The 20,771-nt window shown below is 39.2% G+C and overlaps 1 long non-coding RNA gene across 3 annotated transcripts in view; it reads left to right on the top strand.

The window, feature by feature from the left end:
- The first annotated feature begins 201 nt into the window (after positions 1 to 201).
- LOC306827839 overlaps positions 202 to 20,771 on the top strand; it is a 160,178-nt gene continuing 139,608 nt past the window's right edge. For all 3 annotated transcript variants that reach the window (XR_013779676.1, XR_013779677.1, XR_013779678.1), the window contains exons 1-3: positions 202 to 390; positions 1,458 to 1,553; positions 3,743 to 3,837. This is a non-coding gene — a long non-coding RNA (uncharacterized lncRNA). The remainder of the gene's footprint in view (positions 391 to 1,457; positions 1,554 to 3,742; positions 3,838 to 20,771) is intronic.

The raw sequence follows: 20,771 nt of genomic DNA, 5'->3' as shown, positions 1-20,771 counted from the left end.
CAAACTACTGCAATGTTAAAGTGCTGCCTTAAAGGTTCTTTATCTTTTACTATAAACGAGGTATCAGCCTCCTTTTGTTTGTCCAGCACCAAGTCTTATTTCTGTGAGCCATTTCGCCTGTAAAGGAAAAAGTAGCTGAAGAGAGACAGGAAAAGTTTGCAGGAGAGAGAGAGAGAGAGAGAGAGAGAGAGAGAGCGGGAAGTGACATGCTGTAAGGGGCGGAGGTGGGATTTGAACCGGCAGCCTGCGTAATGAGTATGGTTATAGAAAAAGGTGGAACATAAATCTACTCAAATATCATGGCAGGAATTTTTTTTTCCACACCTAAGATTGGTACTACACCCTCAGCAAAGTGCAAGACGGAGGTCAAGTTGGTGCACTTCAATAGAGGTAACTAAAGTGATGTGGTTATTTTGTATTGTATTGTATTTGAACTGTAACATTGGAGTAACACTTATAAAACATTTAAGAAGCTGATGGTCAGCTACTGCACCTTGTGCCAGCTTGGTAGCTGACTTAGCTTTGGCGGTGCTAGTGGAGTTGAGAGGTTCTTCCAACAACATGAGGGTCTTCAGCAACCTTTCTTTGACACGGAAAACTTTGCCTCTACAGAAATGAGAATTTAACAATTCAAAAAGCACATTTGCTATTAATGTAATAAAAATATCGCCAAGGAAAATATCGCGATATTATAATATTGACCACACACATCTAACAGAAAAAGAAAAAACAACGACATAAACGTCACACTGCCAACACCTGAAGAAAAGAAAAGCAGCATTTGTCCATGTGAGTCCAAATGACCTTTGCTATGATCTTATTAGGGGTCTCCAACCTCTCTACACCTGAGAGCTAAAAATTAAGTTAGCCAAGAGCTACTTGCATCATCACATCACTTGCATTTATTTACATAACACACATCAGCTGAATTAAATTGCAATAAGCCAATCAATAATCTTTAATTAACATCTATGTCCTAGAAAAAAAACATCAAGTTATTGTGCCACATAGTCAGCTATGTTACTGAAAATTTACATCAATGTCCAAGAAAACAGTAGGCCACTACTTTACACTGAATAGTGGGAAGAGGTGCATTTACTCTTTTTGAAATTGTTATTTTTTTATTTTTCACAAAGTCAGCAAACCTATAGGCGAGCTACCTGTTGGAGACCCCTGCCTTAAATGTATTGATTATCAGGGGTCGAAGCAGACAGACTAAGATAGATCAAGGCTGACAGAGGGTCAAGGCTGTGTCAGAAGAGCAAGGATTCAAACGCAATACTGATAGGCATTGGATGTTACGTCAAAGACTGTACACAAGGAAGCAGGAATTGCTACTGAAAGCTGCTGTACTATTGATGTATGTGCTGCAGCGACAAAAGAAAAGTACATTTTAATGTAATTGAAATGTAAATTATACTTGAATACATCATCTGTAAACATACTTTCTTCCTCAGGTCTTTGACTTGATGGAGTAGCAGAGAGAGCTCCCATGATCCCGCACCAGCCTCAGCGTCATCTTGTTATGCTCTGCAGTAGATGTTTTTGCCTTGGTAAGTCATGGATGTTGATTGGCTCTCACAGGTTTTCGATGTATGTGAGCACAAGCTTTAAAATGAGTCCGGTTGTTATCCAGTGAATGTCTTTTGTTTTCTTCATGAATGACTACAAACTGTTTCTGATAATTGTTGAGTTGCTTTACCATCCATCTCTTTTTAGCTCTGTATCTGATTTCTTCACTGAAGTGTAAACATGATGCGTTGTTCCACTCCACACCTTATATCTTTTGATGAACACCTTTGAACAATGTCACTGCAGGCAAAAAAAATGTTAAGATAAAGAAGGATTTCAACTGGCCCATCAAAAACAGCATTTGGTCCCAGTCTGGGCCCCTGTGGTTACGCTGGAGCTTAAAACTCAGTACCTCACAGATTTAGGGCACATGATACAATTTTAAGTTTGGCAGAACAATATCTATGCAGGTTGTTTTTTCTAACTATACTTCTCATTATTTCATGTTTGTATATGTTGGCCCTTTGAATGGTGTTGCTAACGTGTCTTGTGTGGCTGCCGTGAGTGCCTGTTACTGAAATACGTGAACAGACAGAAACGGTTTGAGGTGATTTTGTTTCCCTCTCGTCCTCCCTCCTCTTGAATGCTGATATATGTGCACCCCCTACCACTCATGTAGCTCTCCTGTGTGTTTGAGAGGAGCAACGTAAAGCTCTCACCAGAGCTCTGAGGCATAATCATGACACAATTAAGATAATTTTACAACGACTGCTGGTGGCAAGAAAAGCAATTTTTACGGCATGTAATCGAGTCTGGCTGTCAGATTAAGATAGCAGGTGATTTGAGGGAAATTGTCTTGGCTAACTCTTTGGAGTAGGATCCAGGTGGCCTCAGGTAGCTCTTTGTCCATTGAGGTTGCCCGTAAGGTAATGCAGTTCTGATTTTAAATTGAAAAAAACATTCGAGTGGTAGATTTGTGTCTCTGGGCATTTGTCGTCTTATTACTTGCCTCTGCTGCCATCTACTTCTGCATCTTGTGACTTAAAAGAACCAAGTGGCCTGTTATCTGTGTCTCACTTTCTGTCTCCTTTTATGTATTTCTCCTGCAATCCGACGACAAACTCAATATTCAACACATACTGGGTGGGATAACATGGCCAAGTCGGTGTACTCTCCTCAAATAAAATATTTGAAATCTGTTTTAGGCAAGGCACTTTTAAATCTACAAAATATAATTCCACAAATACATTTATTTTCTTTTATTAAATATATTGATTTACAGGTTGCATATGATATAGAATATGAATGATCTAAATAAATGAATAATGACATAAATAAATAAATTCAGTCAATGCCAACTGAGACGCTGTGCTGTCAGATTTATGGTTGAACAATGGACAATTTGTTTTTCCAGGGTGATAAATTATAAATAAAAAAAACCCCAAACAAAATATGTGCTCTAAAAACAAGATCCTTTGCATCCAAGGTAACTGAATGAATACTGGTCATGTTACAGTGCATGTTTTATAGTCTCTGCAGAGGGCAGCAGCAGCTAGTTAAAATCCCTCCCTCCACTAGATGGCGTAAACAGACTTGAATTGGATTCTCTCTCAGAGCGAGGATCAGCGTCCACTCACAGCTGCAGCTTAAAAAACCCTGAACCAGATGTTGCATCTATTAAATGTGTTTTAATAGTCCAAACGCTTTGTGTTCTTTTACTGAATTAATAAATGTATAATTGAACATTTGTTAATTTTGCTGAATGATAAAGATGTATTATTTGAGAAATTCATTGAACACAACATTTTAAATCACAGCCAGAGTGACACTATAATGATTGTTTTTCCTCCTCATTCTGATTTTCTGAGGGATTGAAACGTTAAGTGGAAAGTACATGAATATGTTTTCAGCACACGAGGTACTTCAGTTTACACACGCGCACCACATATTCTTACGTGATTTTTTATTGGCTTTTAAAGATGGATCTACAGCAGATTCTCTTTCTTTTCATATCGACCTTTCAACAGACGTATCAAACAAGGAGGTTGTATTTCTGCATCACGAGGGCAACAGCTTATATTCCATGTGAATGAGTTCATCAACAAGGCATTCATCTTCAACTTTCCTGCAGTTTTGACATTGAAAAAGAAGAACATGCAGATGCGTCTGGTGCTGTGAACCTCAATCATATTTTATTATGTGCGTGTGTCTGGGTCAATTTGGATTTGAGGGCCCTGGCAGTAAATGGCGCGGGCAGACTGTGGAATCCCCGGCGATCGAGACTGGCAGGGCTCAATCAAATGATGAGATGCAACACATTCAAATGTGAGTGAATAAAATATCCCTTGACACACGCCCCAGAAAAGGCTTGGTTATGTGAAATTTCGACTGAAGTCAAAGAAAATCATTCAATTTGCTTTCTGATTTGTCCTGCATTGGGTTTGGCTCGGTCAAGTTGGAAATCAGCGACCATGCTTTGGTGCATTTTTTTTTCAATCTGTTGGTGGGACATGAGGACCATATCCTTAGATTTTAGCGAGAGAATGTAAAGCTCCCACACCTCGAGTGCTTATTTGCCTGTGTCAGCACTTCTTCAGTTAAAAAGAGAAGAGAGGAAAGCTTGAGAGAAGAGATTGGACGAGCAGACTGAATGCAGAGACTCTATAAAAGTGACCAGTAGGGGTCACATGTGGCCAGGGAAATTCACTGCTTGCTTAGAGTTTATACCTGTCAACCAAATGTCAAGAAATCTGTCTGGTTTCCTCATATTTATGATTTAACATATTGTATAGACAATATCGACTGCATGTCTGTCAAGTGACGTCAAGTGATCTTTCAGTATGCAGACTAACAGCAGAAAACCATCTAGATTCCCCTCACGGTGAAGTATTATTAAAAAGAATCTTTGAATGACTTTAAAAGAGCTTCTCATGATCATCATACAAATGATGAACTCACCAACCACGCCCCGGAGTCTGTGATTATTCAAGTGTGATTGATTGAACTGCTAACCCAATAGTTTCAGGTGCACTGAAAGGCAGATCTTTAATAAATGTACTATGGAGGTTATAGGTTACCAAGTTAGCTTTTTCAAAGGAGCCTATTGGTCCATAGTCGGCTGCTTGAATACAAAATGCATAATCAAAGAATAACCTTTTAAAGATGTAAGGATTTGAAAAGTCTTGGTCGCACGACTGTGTGTTGTTTTAGATGAAGAGTATTAATATTATGAATATCATCATTATTATTATTATTATTATTATTATGAGTATTGTGTGAGTAAGAAGTCCAAGAGAGAGGCCCCTGTAGGTTGATAAACATGTACATGGATAAACATGAACTGGGCGTTGCTTGCCTTGAGGTTTTGCGTAGCAGAAGCTCTAGTCCTTTTTGCACCCGTGTGTTTGAATCAAAACATGGTCCTTTGCTGCATGTCCTCCCCCTCCCCCCCAGTTCCTGTCTTTCTGAAGCTAATAATAATAGTTTTGATGTATTGGCATTTTTGGCACTTTTTTGTGTGTCCAAAGTTATTTTTTTCTTTTTGTCGCCTGGATTAAACTTTGTTATTACACAAAAAACAAACATCTGAGGAGTTCTTACCTGAAGAGGTGTTAGATAATGTCCTCGTGTTTCGACCTGCAGCTGTTATCTTCCCCTGCTGAGCCTTGTTTTTAACACCGACCTTACTTACGTACAGACACCTTGCTGTTATTGTTGGAGCCCTGAATTATGATTATTTTATCATGTTAACATTAAATACAGAAGTATTTTATATATGTTGTTGATTTATTGTTAAACTTATTTTTGAAGAAACTCAAGTTATTTAGTTTTCTCTTCAGTTTGGCACCTTCAGATGAACTAACCTTAAAACTGCCATAACAGTAAGACGTATGACAGTCGGTCTAAAATAATCTGGATTTTTAAAAAAAAAATTCGTTCAGCCATTTGTGTGAAAAAATACCATCAGAATCTTGACTCTTGTTTGAGTGTAAAGTCCACTCTAAATAGTCGGGGTTAGTATGTTGAAATGCTCGGCCCCGCCCAAATGAATGCTACTGTAATTGTTGACCTTAATATTCTCAAAATAGATATATTTAAAAAAAATCAGCTTCTAGATTAGTGTGTACAAAAAATACTTATCAATATTTTTTATTAGTATTTTAGCAGGCTCTTTATCTTTGCTTTAAAAACGGGCATAATGCTAACTGGGCTTTTGCAGCCAGCCTTAATGTCTTTTTTCAAAACTGAAGGTAAAACTACACACGTCTTTTTGACATGATGCTTACTGTTCTGTTTGTATTGGTCATGTGCTAAAAGATGCCGATACACCAGAGGACAAAATAATACATGTCCACGTTGGGATGGGAAATTAATCCAAAATGACATTTGGAACCTCGAACCTCGTATCCACGTGATCTGGCCCATGTCGATTATTTCAATTATTTTCAGGGCAGAGTCACCTGATGACATGTCCAATCCGCGACATGGAAGTAAAGTCCATTGTTTGGTCACATTTTGTGTAAAGGGAAGATTGACACCGAACAAAAAAGAAAGTCAAATGTAAACAGTAAGAAATGTATTCTTTTTATTTTCTACTATTTTAGAGAAGTGAATTTCTACTTTAAAACTCAAATGTGTCGTTTTAATTTCAAGCAATGTTTTGATTTCAGTTTGAGATATTTAATAAATAACCACAAAGTAGTTCATCAGATATGATCACTCTTTCTAAAGTAACATCCCAGCTTTAATAGTGGAGCATATATAGAGTAGAGACCAGAGAAAGTGAACTACGAGGGCAAAAAGCTCAAACCAAAGAACCGTTCATTAAATGTAATCAAGGTCAAATGTTCAATGAATCGTGATATTGATCCGAGGTCATATCGCCCAGCCTACGTCCATGCTGTTAGTCTCAGTGTAGACTGTAAGCTATAGCTAACACTGACACGTAATACAACTTTGTTTACATTTAAACACACCGCTGCACCTTTTATCTGCTGGTATACAGTATATTGAGCATGCCAAGTGCCATCCTGTGTCACAGCAGCTAAACCTATTGCATGACATTCAGGGATAACTTGTGTGCTCCCACCTCCGCTGCCTGGCAGAAGGTTCATGGTGGATGGTGATGAAAAATGACTGCTGGAAAGAGGATTTGGTGAGGCGCTCTTGCACAATGACATTGTCTGAACTACAGCCTTCTCTGTGTGCCGTGCCTCAGCGACAGCCCTTTAGTATTTCCTGTCAAACAGAGCATTGTTGCTTTTAGTTCACCTTAAGTGTCTAGACAGTGGTTTTCCTGCTCCGTTGGTTCCCTTGGATTGAGGCCAAATCTTCACTCTTGGAGGTGATAAGAGTCTTATCTTGCTGTTAGAGGGGCTAGAGACTGGAGCAGAGCTCAAGTGAGTGTCACTCAGGTAGGAGTGTGGGCACCTTAAAGAGCAGCAGGGATAGTCAGCCAGCTTACAGTATTGACAATGAAACCCACAAACATCAGAGTCTCATTTCCTGTTTGACTCATTCTTGTTTTTTTCTTTTTAAACAGAGAGCTTAAGTTTGAACTTTCTGGGAAACATTTGGTGTCATTTTCTCTCACCTCTGTAGAAAGCATGGACGACATTAAATCCTGGGTCATGACTGTTTCAGATTGTTCTGTGCTGCAAAAGACAAAGGTGCTAAAAGTACAAAAACAAATTATTGAAACTTCAAGAGTTATAAACCATACTAAATGGCTTGAGAACAATGCCAAACACATGATTCCAAAGGGAGCTTTTCACTGTACTCTGCCATAATGATAAATTATGAGATTGAGGTCAACCATTGATGTACAGTGAACAGCCTACATTCTTCCTGACAAAGGGCAAGAGGGTAATACAACGACCGTTGCAGATGCATCCCTTTATGTTTGCCTTTGCAAGAAAGGGTTTGTTGTGAAAAGTCCAAGGTCCCTCAAGTAAAAAATCAGCCTGCGGATTGTGCGCTGGTTCTTGTTTGATCTCCATTGTGGCTCTATTCCCCAGCCAGGTAACACAAGAATGCAGCTTTTATACTTGGCATAGTTGATCCACAATATTGGCAAATGGTCCTTAATTCCGCTCTATGCAAGGTAACTCTCCAGCTTGAAGTAATTCAGACTCCTTTCTTTTCTGTCTGAATGGTGGGTTTGTGTAGCAAAATGAAAGGGATTCAATAGATGTGGATGATTTATTCAAGGAAAAAGCATCGGGACTTCGGAATGAGAAGCATGACTGTATTCTTTTGCGAAGGACACGTTCTTTTCTACAACACAAGGCAAAATCAATGGCTGCTCAGTTCATTATGTGCTCACAAAAGGAACTGAATTGATAGAAAGGAGGGAGGGGAGGAAAAAAGTTTGAAGACCGCACGGTTGTCTGCAAAACTGCGCAAATGTTCAAAGCTGATGCCATGTAATCCGTTTTTTACTTTTTCGGACACAGGCTGTAACCTTTCCAACTTCTATTATTTCATGTGACGGTGAAATCTTTATTTTCAACCTAAACACGGGATAAAAATTGCAGATTTGACCATTGACGCATTTCAGTTCATCATACTTTAATACTTTAGTAGTGCCAGAGCCGGGGCAGAATATCACCAGGGCTGTCAAGTGGGAACATCGGGTCATCGGTGGTTTGTCCAATCGGTGGTAGTTAGGGCAATATGACTAAAGTAATGTCACAGTAGGATTTTCAATCCATATTGAAAATGATCACGATTGGATTTAATTGTCAGAAGATGACAAACTAGAGCTATTAGAGATACATTTCACCATCATAAGCACAGACACTGAAGAAAACACTGAGTGTACCGGCTCGAAGCAGGAGAAAGGATGCTTAACTTCCAAAGTTTAGAGACACTCTGACTAACCCTGTTACTGTGCTGAAGACGAGTGCAGCAACACCACAAACCTTCCCCCCCCCATGTATGACCGGTTAGAAAACACTCGTCTCAAACGAGTGTTAGTGTGGACAATATAATAAACAATATAAATGATGTGGACCCTCAGCAAGCAGCGGGCCAAGTGTGACTGTCCAGCAGCAAACTGTCATATCAGCGTTTTCCAGTCCTGTGCACTGTTTGTGTTTTTTCATGTCCTGACAATAAAGAAGAAATAACCTTGTGATTTCTTCAACTTTCACTCAGGAGTAAAAATCAGCTTTTAAATTGGAAAGAAATAACGATTTCAGAATTATCGTCATGGAGCCTTCTCCATCGCTGCCCCGTCCCTCTGGAACTCACTCCCCAAACCCATCCGTTCCTGCACTCACCTCCCAACTTTTAAGACCATGCTCAAAACTCACCTTTTTAAATTAGCTTTTAGCATAACTTTTTTCTTTCCTTTTTTTTTTTTCTGTTTCTGTTTTTCTGTCCTATACTGTCTTTTGCTGTTTTTAACTGTACATTGTGTGATTTTCATGTGTAAAGTGCCTTTGAGCATCTGTAAAAGTGCTTACAAAATAAATGTATTATTATTATTATTATTATTATTATTATTATTATTATTATTATTATTATCATTATCTGCGCCAACTAATGTGACATTTTTTTGCGTGCCAGAGCCCCCACCCTATGCTAGCGTTCACATGCAGAACTTCTAGACCTTACCTATCCCACTTTGAGAACTACAGTGATGCTCCTCCTCCGCTCTCTCTGCTCTCTAAACACAGAAGGCTTTTTACAGTCTTTTAATTCTGAGTCTGCTTGGTTCTTTGAGAAGCTATTCTTCATAGTTCCTGATTTGAATGTCTTTATTATTTGATATCTGTAGTGCCCATCTTAAAGCAGCTTCTGATTTAATTTGTCACATTTACATGAAAGTTAATAAAATGTTCTGTCTATGAGAAATAGACTGAATACTAACGACTCAAACAAATCCACAACAGCCCTGTTCTTTTTATCTTCTTCTCTGTTTAAAGAAAACAAGAAGTGCCTACCAATAATTAAATATGTGATTGGAATCAGAGCGAGTAAAGATTGCATTCCACATTGTATCCATAAATGCTTTCCGTTAAGTTTGTCTGACTGCTCTGCTGATTTTAGTTTGGCTCTATGTTGTATAATCATTCTGTTTTGATGCTTCAGTCGCTCTGACATTTGATGGCGCAGGCTGTCAGGCCTTGTCTTGGATTAAGGGCAGCATCAGGGAGACATATGTCCTTTCTGCTTTTGTATTGGTTGGTTTTTTTTATCTGGGTGAAATATAATTTTTATCTCACTTCATTCAGAATGACAGTTCCTCAAAATCGCTCCACACCAAGGGATATTCATTACTTTTTGTAGACCTGCCTGGGTTGCCCGTCAACTTTTCATCTCCCTTCATCTCTCATCTATTTCACTCTCTCAGAAAGCCTGCTTTTTTCCCCCGGCAATTTTCCTGCTTTACTTTGCTATGACCTTCCTGTTTAAATTGCTTGGCTTGTGTTATTCACAGTTTGAGATTTACAGAGAATAATATTGCACCATAGGATTTCCCACACTCTTAGGTGCCCAATAACTTGTGACCGAATTTCCGTGACCTGGTTGTCTGTATTTTCTCAGCTTAGGTTGAGGTGATGGGGGCTGTAGTCCTCATCTAGCTCTGCTGAACAAAATGCTCAACCTGTCAGCTGTAGCTGAAACCTGTGCACATAGTTCACAGGAGCTGATTCAAAACGAAAGGTTCAATAAGAAACCCGAGAATAACACAGGATACTTTCAACGTTTTTTCAGGTAAATATGTAGCAGCTAAAAGAGTGAATGAGCAGGCCACTTCCTGCAGGGAAACATTAGACATGTAATGAGTACAACATGATAAAACTAGGCAACTGTGATATTTGATGCCATGGTCACCCAAACTCATATTATTTTGTCATCCTTACGTAGGAATAAACAACATTAGTAGTAGTCTGATTGGCAATAGGATTTTATATTGATGATTGAAGGGATGATCAAGCATGTTTTTTTTCCTTTGCTAATTTTAAGACAGCATAAAACCAAAACAAACTGCTGCTTGGAGCCACCTCCGCTAATCTGAAGCCTCCGCTCTCCTCCAGCGACAAACCTCCAACCACTCTAAAGACACTTACCTAACGTATTAGCAGAGAGTAGGCTGCTATGTTGTTCTTGTCTCTAGTCCTTGACTAAAACAGCGTGTTACACAAGGTCGTCCCGTCTTTGTAAACATGATGTAAACACGGCCCCAAAAACAGCACAGCCTGCGGGACTCTCGCTTCTCACTCGCTGTAGACAGTCAGGACTCAGAGAGACATCTACACAGGATGGCAGCTGGATTTATGTGTACGAGCTAAAGTAAAACCCAGTGTAACAAGCTTAGTAGTGTAATGCTAAATGTAGCTTGAGACTTCGACATGATTCCATCCAGCTGCTTGAAATATAACTAACTAGGCCTGGGCGACATGACTGAAAATGTTATCAGTCGATACTGGTAATTAATTAATTTTATCTGGTCGTATTGTATCAAACAGTGAAGAATCTCTGGTGCACATTTAGCTGCACTCGTTTACAGCACAGTTAACATATCATGTTACTTGTTTTTTGTCGGACTGTACATATCCAAAATGTCTGTCAAACCTATCTATCCATCTATCCATTCATTACTCCATCCATCCATCTATCTATCCATCTATCCATCTTGTCGTCTCCTCGAAGATATTTTCCTCTGCGTTGAGCTGCCAGGCTCAGCGCTTTCTTCTGTGTTGCTAACGCTAATTTCGGTTGTGTTTTCATTTTCGCTCTAAGCTTCTGTAAACTCGCCTACCCGTGTACCTGCGACATGATTGGCTTTTCAATGTCTTCTCGCTCTCATCGTTAATGTTGGGTGGCAACTCGCGTTCAATGCGCATTAGCACCCCCATTTCCCAGTGGTTGGGCGGTGTAACTACAGGTTAAATTCTGTTAACATTGTTTGTATTTATAGAAAGTAAAATTCTAACTAACGTATTAAACATTCAACATGGACGTAATGGCCAGTAGAACCCTACACAACAGTATCAGCTCGGCTTGTTGACTCAGTTCCTCCTATACATCTGCCTGTTCTGCATGTGAGCACTTCAGTGTATGACTATGTGTATAACTCTGGATATTATTGGATGAAAATAACAACCTTGAACATGATGTTGCAGCGCTTCCTCACATGAAAAGAAAACACAGACAACATGGACAACTAGAATAGAGCTCTCTTTTCATTTATCTCCGTACTATATTCAACAAGTGCAGTTCTTCTGTCTGCTGGATATTAGTCATTGACTTTATGTTTTCGAGGAATGTGGCTTGTAATTGTGAGTTACCAATCAAACAGTGGTGTTTCTATGAAATCCCTCCTGGTGCAGCAGCTCAGTCAGAAAAGTCGGTCATCTGTCAACTGGAAGGTTGGGGGTTCGATCCACAGCTCCTGCAGCAACATGTCTGCAGACATCAGGTCTATTTACCATTTTAAACGGGAAGCAAGGAAGGGACTCGTATTATTGATTGATTCCAGTGGCCAAAACTTACCTGAGTTTTGTTTTACACAACGTGTGTGTCCTCCGACTGCTGCATGAGTCCTAAAAGATTTTTTGTGTGATTTTTCAATGGATAATTTCTTGCATATTATTAATTATGCCTTCAATAAGACCCATGTGTTGTTTGGCTGTAGCATTAAGATGCTAATAAGTGCTTGTAAATATGAGTTGATGTATAATAGAAAAGTGAGTATAATAGCTACATACGTTACAGGAATAATGCAAAATAATGGAATCAAAATAGTCTAATTCACTATATTTAATTCATTCTTTGTGAACGATACACCACCATTGCAACACACTGTCATGGGAGTTCATCTGAATGTAGCATTATGGGTCAGCTTGACTTGTCTGGATGAAGCTCCTGCACTTGTACAGCAAAGGTAAAAGGAGAGTAATTACAGCATAAATGGGTGATGTAAAAGCCTCTTTACCCTTTTTTTTTTTTTTAAAAGCCATTTAGGACAGGTAGCGCTTATCTCTTGTCTTTTCACCTCTACACAAAATGTATAAAAGGGGATGTGCACAAGTAGACCTTATTCAAGTTTCTTCCCCTCTTTCTTGCGAAGAGGCTTTCACATTGTCACTGTCTCATTTGTGGTACATAATAGTGTCTGGAACTCTCTGTGGCCCTTTGTCAACTACAGGACTTCTTGTCCATTTGGAACATCTAAAATACTGGGAGGGCTTTAATCTTTCTTCATTATTTTCCAATTTTGGATAAATGTGCTCATAATACCTCCCTCCTCTAATAAATGAAACTCTTTGACTCTCTCCCCATCCCTCATTTTTCCCTCGCTTTTCACACTTTTCGCTCGCTTTCATCTTTTACACAGGACAAATAAGTAGTCCAAGTGTACAGACCAAATGTGGAGATAGAAGGATAATTGAGTCGACAAACATTAGGGTCAGGGTGAGATCATTGTTGCGGCTGGTCCAGAAGGTGTTAAGTCCATCTCAATACGCATATTACCATATTTTCATCATTTGCCATAACAGTTAGAATTGACCCGGTAAGGGCTGCTTCACAAAACTCTGATTGTGTGGAGGATAGTTAACAGGACATTTAGGGTCACACTGCCTGCCTGCCTGCTATAGCGTTTTCTGTACGGAGCGAATGCAACTCTCAACCACTGTGCAATTTATTTTGATATCTGAGATGAGAATTTTAAGAAGTATGACCGCTCTAATTCTGAACCAGACTACATTTAGTTATGAAAATGTGTATAAATTTGTGACATGCTCTGTAGAAATAGGCCACATGAAATATCAATGTGTCTTGATCTGACCCTGGAGACTGTTTTGACTGTGACAGATGTGATTGGTTATGAATATGTACATCACCCTCAATGGCAGGAGCTTGCTGCTGGTCACCAGTACTCGGCAACAGAACAGTGATGATATGGAGCTCTGCTAACACGGTCGCTGTGACATGGTTTCCCATAGTAATAGGTCCTGATTTATCTCAAACAGGAAGAATATTGCGTTGATACAACCCTAGATAATGTAGGCATACATGCTTTACTTCATTCATTCTTGAATTAAAAGTTTCAATTATTTATTTCAATCCAAACTAAAAACATTGCAAACTGAAGCTGCCCCTAAAAAATAGACAGCCTGTCAGCCATATTGATGCAATATGTGCAATAATTAACATGCTGAGTTTGACAGGAACATGCGCAGATGTCTATTTAACATGTGACCGAAGATTATTTTCTTACATCAACAAACATGTTTTTACCCAATATTAAATATAAACCCTCTGTGAGAGAGTTTAATGTGACCTTCTAAAAGGAGAAAAAAGAGAAAAATAAATGACACATACTCTCGCAAACAAAAAGTGGCACTTCTTGATGACTTCAAAGTTGCTAACAATAACAATAATTGATAGTTAAAACTTTGTTCATAGAAAACTTAAGTGAAAGGTAGTCACAAATTGTTCATGGCACAAAATAAACATAAAAACAAAAGAAGCCAAAAAAACCCCAAAACAAAACTTATTTCTTGAAAATTGCTGATTCTAAGTCATTTAAGGTTTACCATTGTTAAAATGCACCAGTCGACATTCTGTTGTCATGATGTAATTGTATCTTTGCTGTTTGTTTTGTAAGGCAGCCTTGAGAGTTTTGAAAGGCGCCTTTAAATAAAATGCTTTATTATTATTATTATTATTATATTTTTATTATTATTATTATTTATTATTATTATTATTATTATTATTATTATTATTATTATTATTATTGTTATAAGGATATACCAACAAATCATGACTGAGATTTATCATCATTTTCATGAAGGTGCAGACTATTTGTGGTTATAAAATCCTCATAGCAGAAATACAGGATGTGTAGATGGATGAATCAAACGCACAACTTTCACCCGGGGTACCTGGGTAATTTCCTGCATGCATCAATTTTTTACACTAAAATATCTAAATTAAAGGTTGACTAAACCTTTGTTGTATATTTGTACATGTATATTTTTAAAATGCTCTGCCTAACAGAACCGCTATGGCAGACACAACATGTTTGTTGTGGCCACAGAAACACTGGAAGTTACGTCAAAATCTGCTGCAAACAGACACGTGAAATAAACTGAAATCTGCTGCTCAGTTGATGTATGTGCTCCTCTGATGAAAACTACATTATATATCATATCAAGTGGATACATCGTTGGTAAAAAAAAATCTCTCCCTCTTGTTGGTTTCACCTGGTGGTATGGAGTAGCAGAGAGATCACTCCCATGATTCCTCACCAGTCTAGACATCTTTTTTTGAGGGCCCCCTGGCAGCAGAATTTACAAACTGTGCATTTAAATAACTGGTCAGAATTTTAACCAAAATATATATATTTTTAAGATGGAGTAGGTTTGTTGTGGGGTATCCTTACCAAGTGCAACCATTTTACAATAATAACCTTGTGTTTATTATGTCCACTTTATCAGACAGTTATAAAACATATCTGTAGATGTAGACGTACTGGTTGCAGTGTCTAAAAAGGTTGTAAGTTCAGCAGACAACAGGTGAAGCTCACTTTGTCTCCAGGAGCTCATCTTGTGTAGGTTAGGACTATTTTATTTGTTATTTATGACTGACGAGCGTCTGTATTCACATCGAGTGAAAAGTGTGTATAAAGTTTATTCTAGGTATTGATGCTGTGTGATTGCCTATTGATGTAGCTTGTGCCTTTTAAACAGGCAATAACACAGGACCAGTGAAGAGAAAAGTACAGGTGTATTTGCTGTTTGTGAAAGGTCTGTACTTGTTTGTTAAACTGTATAAAGAAAAGCAGCTTAGTGACCTTGATGACACATACCCCATTTTCTGTTTGTTTTTTTATTCATGCACAGACAATGATTCAATGGCTGTCTGTTGACTCGCTCCCTTTATATCCCTCAGTACTGTTTGCCTCTGATGCTTCTGCTGTCTGATTTTCTGTTTACCACTTTTAACACCTCCTTCACTGTAGCCTTCACCTTCTTTACCTTCAGTGACACATCAAGCATCTTGTATATCAGTGAAGTCTGTAATGTCTGCAATAAACTGAGGGCTGTACAGTGGGATATTCTTCTATTTAGTGACATTTCTTCGGGCATTGTTGCCTCTTGTTGGATAGGGCGGCTGAAGAGAGGCAGGAACATGTTAGTAGGAGAGAGAGTGGGGGATGACATGCAGCAAAGGCCCAAGGTCGAACCCATGGCTGCTGCGATGAGGACTTTGTCTCTGTATATCAGGCATGTAACATAACTGTGGACTCTCTGGTGCCCTGGACAGTCTACATCTTGTGAAGTATTATCGGTGAAAATCAAGATTTCTGTGATTAGAAATAATGTGACATCACTGTCCGTGCTGTGTTCTTTGGGTACAGGATAGTCACTGCTGTCATGTTGTTTGTTGCTTTAACTTCTGTCTGAGTCCTATGTCTTCCTCTTGTATGATATGTAAATGTGTGTGTGTGTGTGTGTGTGTGTGTTCATGGACAGTAGCTCCGTATGAGACTTTTCTCCCTTACAATATTCAGTTCATATTTAGACAAAGACAAATACCCTGCTAAGGTAATCATGAGAATGATGATGGCTATAAATAAAGAGCCCCCACTTTAAGCATTTGTCAGGTTAGCAGGCCGGAGACGGCTGGACTTTGTTCATGTGTAGACGATCTCTATCTCAGGTCTGTAAGGTCAGTGGATCTATTGTTATCTTTTTAAGTAGAGTATTATCCTCATAATTCTGTCAAATGAGCTGTTGTAATTTACAAATGGAGACGACTCTTAAGCGTAGATTATACTACATAGCTTCTTTTGTTTGTACGGTGAGCCTGAAGGGACAAACCAAAGCTTGAGAAATGGCCTTGCTTGAGTTTCTTTGCTCCTGTAGGTTTTCCTACATGCTTGGGTGGGATGGTGAGGGGTTCTCTTGTCAGTCTGTCAAACCTCATAATGCTCCTTTAAAATAGCAGTAAATGAATGATTTACTTTTTTTTTTTTTTTTTTTAACATTGAGATTCTTTTTTTGTAAGATCTTCATTTCGGCCATCTTTACTTTATTTAGAAAGTGTTAATAAACCTCTTGCCTTTTGATTTTATTTGTTTGTTGAAGTCGGGTAAAAGGTAAATGAAGGGCATGAACCCACACACACACACACACACACACACACACACACACACACACACACACACACACACAAACACACATCTCTGGCTTCTTGCAAAGCAGGCATTGGGTCATTGGTATTGATCAATAATCCCACCAATCCAATCCATCATAGATATATTCTAAGCTGTAGGGCAGTAAATCTGACTCATTGCCCCTTAAAGCCCCGTTAAAGGGACAGCGTCGGAGGGATAGATTTTTCAAGAAACTAATTTACTTTTGATTCTAAAAAATATTTTTCGAGTGTCTATAAAGACTTCACAGGCTGACGGATTCAGTCTAAACACACTCAAAGAAATAATAATGAAGAATTCTTCTTTTTTTACTTTCATGCGTTCAATCACGGCTGAAAAACAACCAGCTCGACGCGGAGCCTTCAGTACAGAAATGAAGAATAGTTATGCATTACATGTGCCAGAACTAATTTTTCCAAAATATTGCCTTGCTCTGATTTGTGTGGACAAGTTCTGCATCACAAACCCGAGGCTCATCAACTATTACAAATGAACATGCAGAGTGAAATCCCGGCACCTCTAATTAGATGTGTCAGTGTTCATGGGATCAGCGCTCTCATGGACCTCAAAGGATCATTTTCTTGTGTAGATGATCTAAGCTCAGGTCCTAACAGAGAATTAATACAGTTGTACAGATCAGTGTTAATATGTTGCATCTGAACAAAGCGGCAGAAAGAGGGCACAGATTGTTATTGCACGAGAGTCTGTCAGGAACATTTGCACCTAAAAAACGTCCGCATGACACAGAAGCGTATAAAGCCATCAAGAGACGTGAAAGACAAGGCAGAAACCATCAATATAATATGGAGGTAAAGACGAGTAAATCAGAATGAAAGCTGATGTGAGGAAAGCAGAAGGAGCAGGGGGAGAAAAAAAACTGTTTTGAATTAAGCATTCATTGAGGAGGGAGAAGAAAAAAAAAGAAGGAAAATCTGAAATTCCTGGGTCCTAATCTTTCGCTCCAAGCACTGCAGTGCTAAGCTCTGGTTTGGGATGACAGGTCCCCCACCTGGACAAGCTTGGACAATGTCTCTGCTGTGTCTCATTTCTGTGGGAACAGTGCTGCACAGACGGCTAATCACGTCCGGAACCAAAGGCACCTGCCCTATCTGCCTCTACATTTGGTCGGGAATCTTTAAAGAGGCTAAACCTCACTTTCATGCTTGTCTTTTATTCACGGTAAGTGCTTATCGAAACCGAGCTGTTGCCACTGCCCCATCTTCCCTCCCACAAGCTCTGAGAATGCTTGACGTAAGTACAGCCAATCTGGGTAAATACGAATCTCTCCTTACTGTCACTGCTGGCATATTATGCCCCTGAGGGAACATTCTTTTCATAATATCATAAGCTGCTTAGCGGTGTGCTTCTATTTAAGGCATACATATTAATAGCTATAAGGAAATCATATTTGAACTGTTCCCTGCAATCAATGTCTTTGGGTTTGCTGTTATACTTTGTATAAGAAGGTGCTAATAACTTGAAGGCACTTACACTGGGCAATCTAATCCCTTTGTATGATAAAGACTCGTCTTGGTAGGAGAGTGTGCCAGATCATAGGACAAGGTGCTGCAGAGAGGTTTTAGGCCCTCAAATCAAAACCCCAGCTCTCTCTCTCTCTCTCTCTCTCTCTCTCTCTCTCTCTCTCTCTCTCTCCCCCCCCCCCCAATCTTCACAACGGGAAATACTAGCAATGTGAGACCCAGCAGCCAAACTTGCTGCACTAATACAAGAAGTTATGTGATGCGCCTGACAACAGCTGCTTCATTCCCTTTTGTAGCTGCATGTCTTGGCCGTGTTTGTGTGTGGAAAATGTTGGCATTGCTGCCTTGTCATGGCCTCTTCCCGTCCCGTGCTTTTAGCGAATGACATGATAGTAAATTTAAATCAGGGCAGCTGGCAATTTTTTTTTGGAAGAAGATTTTTTTTTACATTTTTAGGATCAGTCTAAAACGCAATATGAATGCAACTAACCATTTTTTCTTGATCTGGTTTAAAAGTAATCTTAAAATATCTTATTTATAACCCAAATATTTTCAATTCACAGTGAGAGAAAGCAGAATATTCTCACATTAGAGACACTAGTACAAAAGCGTCATTGGAGAATTGGCTTAAAAACAGGCCACGTATTTTGATTCCAAACCTCACTTGGTGTTCAATACAAGTCTCATTCTCTGAGGTAAAATGTTACATGTGTGAATTGATTGCTTGTATAATGACTGATTAATAAGAAAGAAGCATTTAAATCCGATGAAACTGTTTTAAAAATAGAGAGCGTTCTGACATCTGAGGTACTTCAGTAGGAGACATATTAAAATCCTGCGTGTACCAAATTATATTAGCTTTTACACTGACAAAAGTGTTTTTTCTAGTCACAGATAAGACGTGTTCTTTCTCAGTCACAATGAACATCGTGAGGATGAAGCCCGACTTATCAGCAATTAAGTCCTCGCAGCAATCGCTCTGAGAAGTGATCATACTGTGCGCTAAGTTGGTGGATTGTTCCGTTTTTTTCCTTTTCAAAAGTATTATTGTTCAGTGTTTCTCGATGGAAGACTCGAGAGATCTCCGCAGAGCTTTAAACCTGCAGAGAAGAAATCCAAGGTACAAGTTTGCTTTTCTGGTCGCATCCAGCGGAGACACATTTTGAGTTGGATGGAAAATGGTGTAGGAGAGGGCTGATGCTGGTTTCATCGTAGTAAAAACAAGATCGATCCCCTCAAGGCTTCTGACTGGAGTTTAAACAAAGATGTGAATTGCAGACCTTAAAAAAAATGTAATCTTGAATTAAAGTGCATTCACCAACTGCATGAAAAGACACCAGTTCAGATTGTGTCAACAGACATGTTTGGATTTGACACCTGTTACCTTTTTAATTAATTCTCTCTTTTAGAATAATGAAGTAAGAAGTCTAAATTAACCATCCATGCAGGTGAAAAGAGTTTGGGAACAGCTTGCTGATGAGGACTCATGCAGTGCACCGTCAGTCCAGCAGGGGGTGCTGACTCACAGGGCTTTGAGCCGTTGAGCAGCAGGAAGAATTTGGCTGTGGTTGCTGGGGCACAAGCTCTCTGAGCCCAGATGAGTGCTTCAATTGTAGGGATATTTTCCTCTAAGCCTGTGGTTGACAGCAACACAGTGCACTTATTTAAAGCAATTTCAAACATGTCTTGTCTGACAAGTTTTAAATCCTACTTAACACCCCGTAACAGCCACGAGTTTACTGTCAGAATTAAAGAAGAGAATTCTCAAAAGGAGAGAAATTATCACTTTCATTTTGTTCACCGCCGTTGTTTATAAAGGACATGGCAGGGGTGTTTACCTCGGGATGAATATATTATTACCATTTGCTGCACAGTGTTTTTCATGCTGGAGAAAAGGCTGTTTAAAGTTTACCTTTTCAAATTGCTGGTGATACTATATACAGCGTTCTCTTCTTTCTTCCTTCCTCTGAAATGTCTCTACATGAGATGTCTTTGTGTTCCTTCAAAGAAAATGCCCGACATAAATCCTTTAAAAAGCAATATTTAGTTTTCAACATGCTTTTGTGTTGTATCTTCTCTGTTTTGCACCTTTTTGTGTGTGTTTATTCCAGTTGCCACCCAACAAAGCATTGTATTTACATTAAGACATAGGGGAACAGATCTAGGCCTGCCTCAGCAGCAGCTCATGTCGTGCCTGCAGAGATGGGCTTTTCCTGCTCAGATTCCACATTCTTTATCAGTCGCCAAAAGCAAAAAAAAAAAAAAAAAAAGAAGGAAAAAAAAAACAAATCACCAAATGTAACAATCTTCCCCCTGTCCTCCTTGTGATTGCATGTTAGGCACTGAGGTGATAAGCACACTGGTACGTGTTGTTGCTGTGTGAAAGACACCCTTTATCGGCTCATACCTCTGACTTGTGCTTAGTCTAGTCAGCCGGAGAAATATGAAGGAAATCTGATAGGAGAATGGTCCCATCTCAACATCAGCGCAAGTGCACGCCTAGCAAGCCAATGTTTATGCTTCCCGGGCCTTGTGTTCTCAGGGGAAAAATGTCAATAGAGTGTCACAGGGAGCATCTCACCAATGAGAGGCTGGCTTTG

This window comes from Symphodus melops (assembly GCF_947650265.1).
Source record: "Symphodus melops genome assembly, chromosome: 8".
Classification (NCBI taxonomy): domain Eukaryota; kingdom Metazoa; phylum Chordata; class Actinopteri; order Labriformes; family Labridae; genus Symphodus; species Symphodus melops.
The sequence above is the reverse complement of the archived record's forward strand: the minus strand, read 5'-3'. Positions and strand labels throughout refer to the sequence as shown.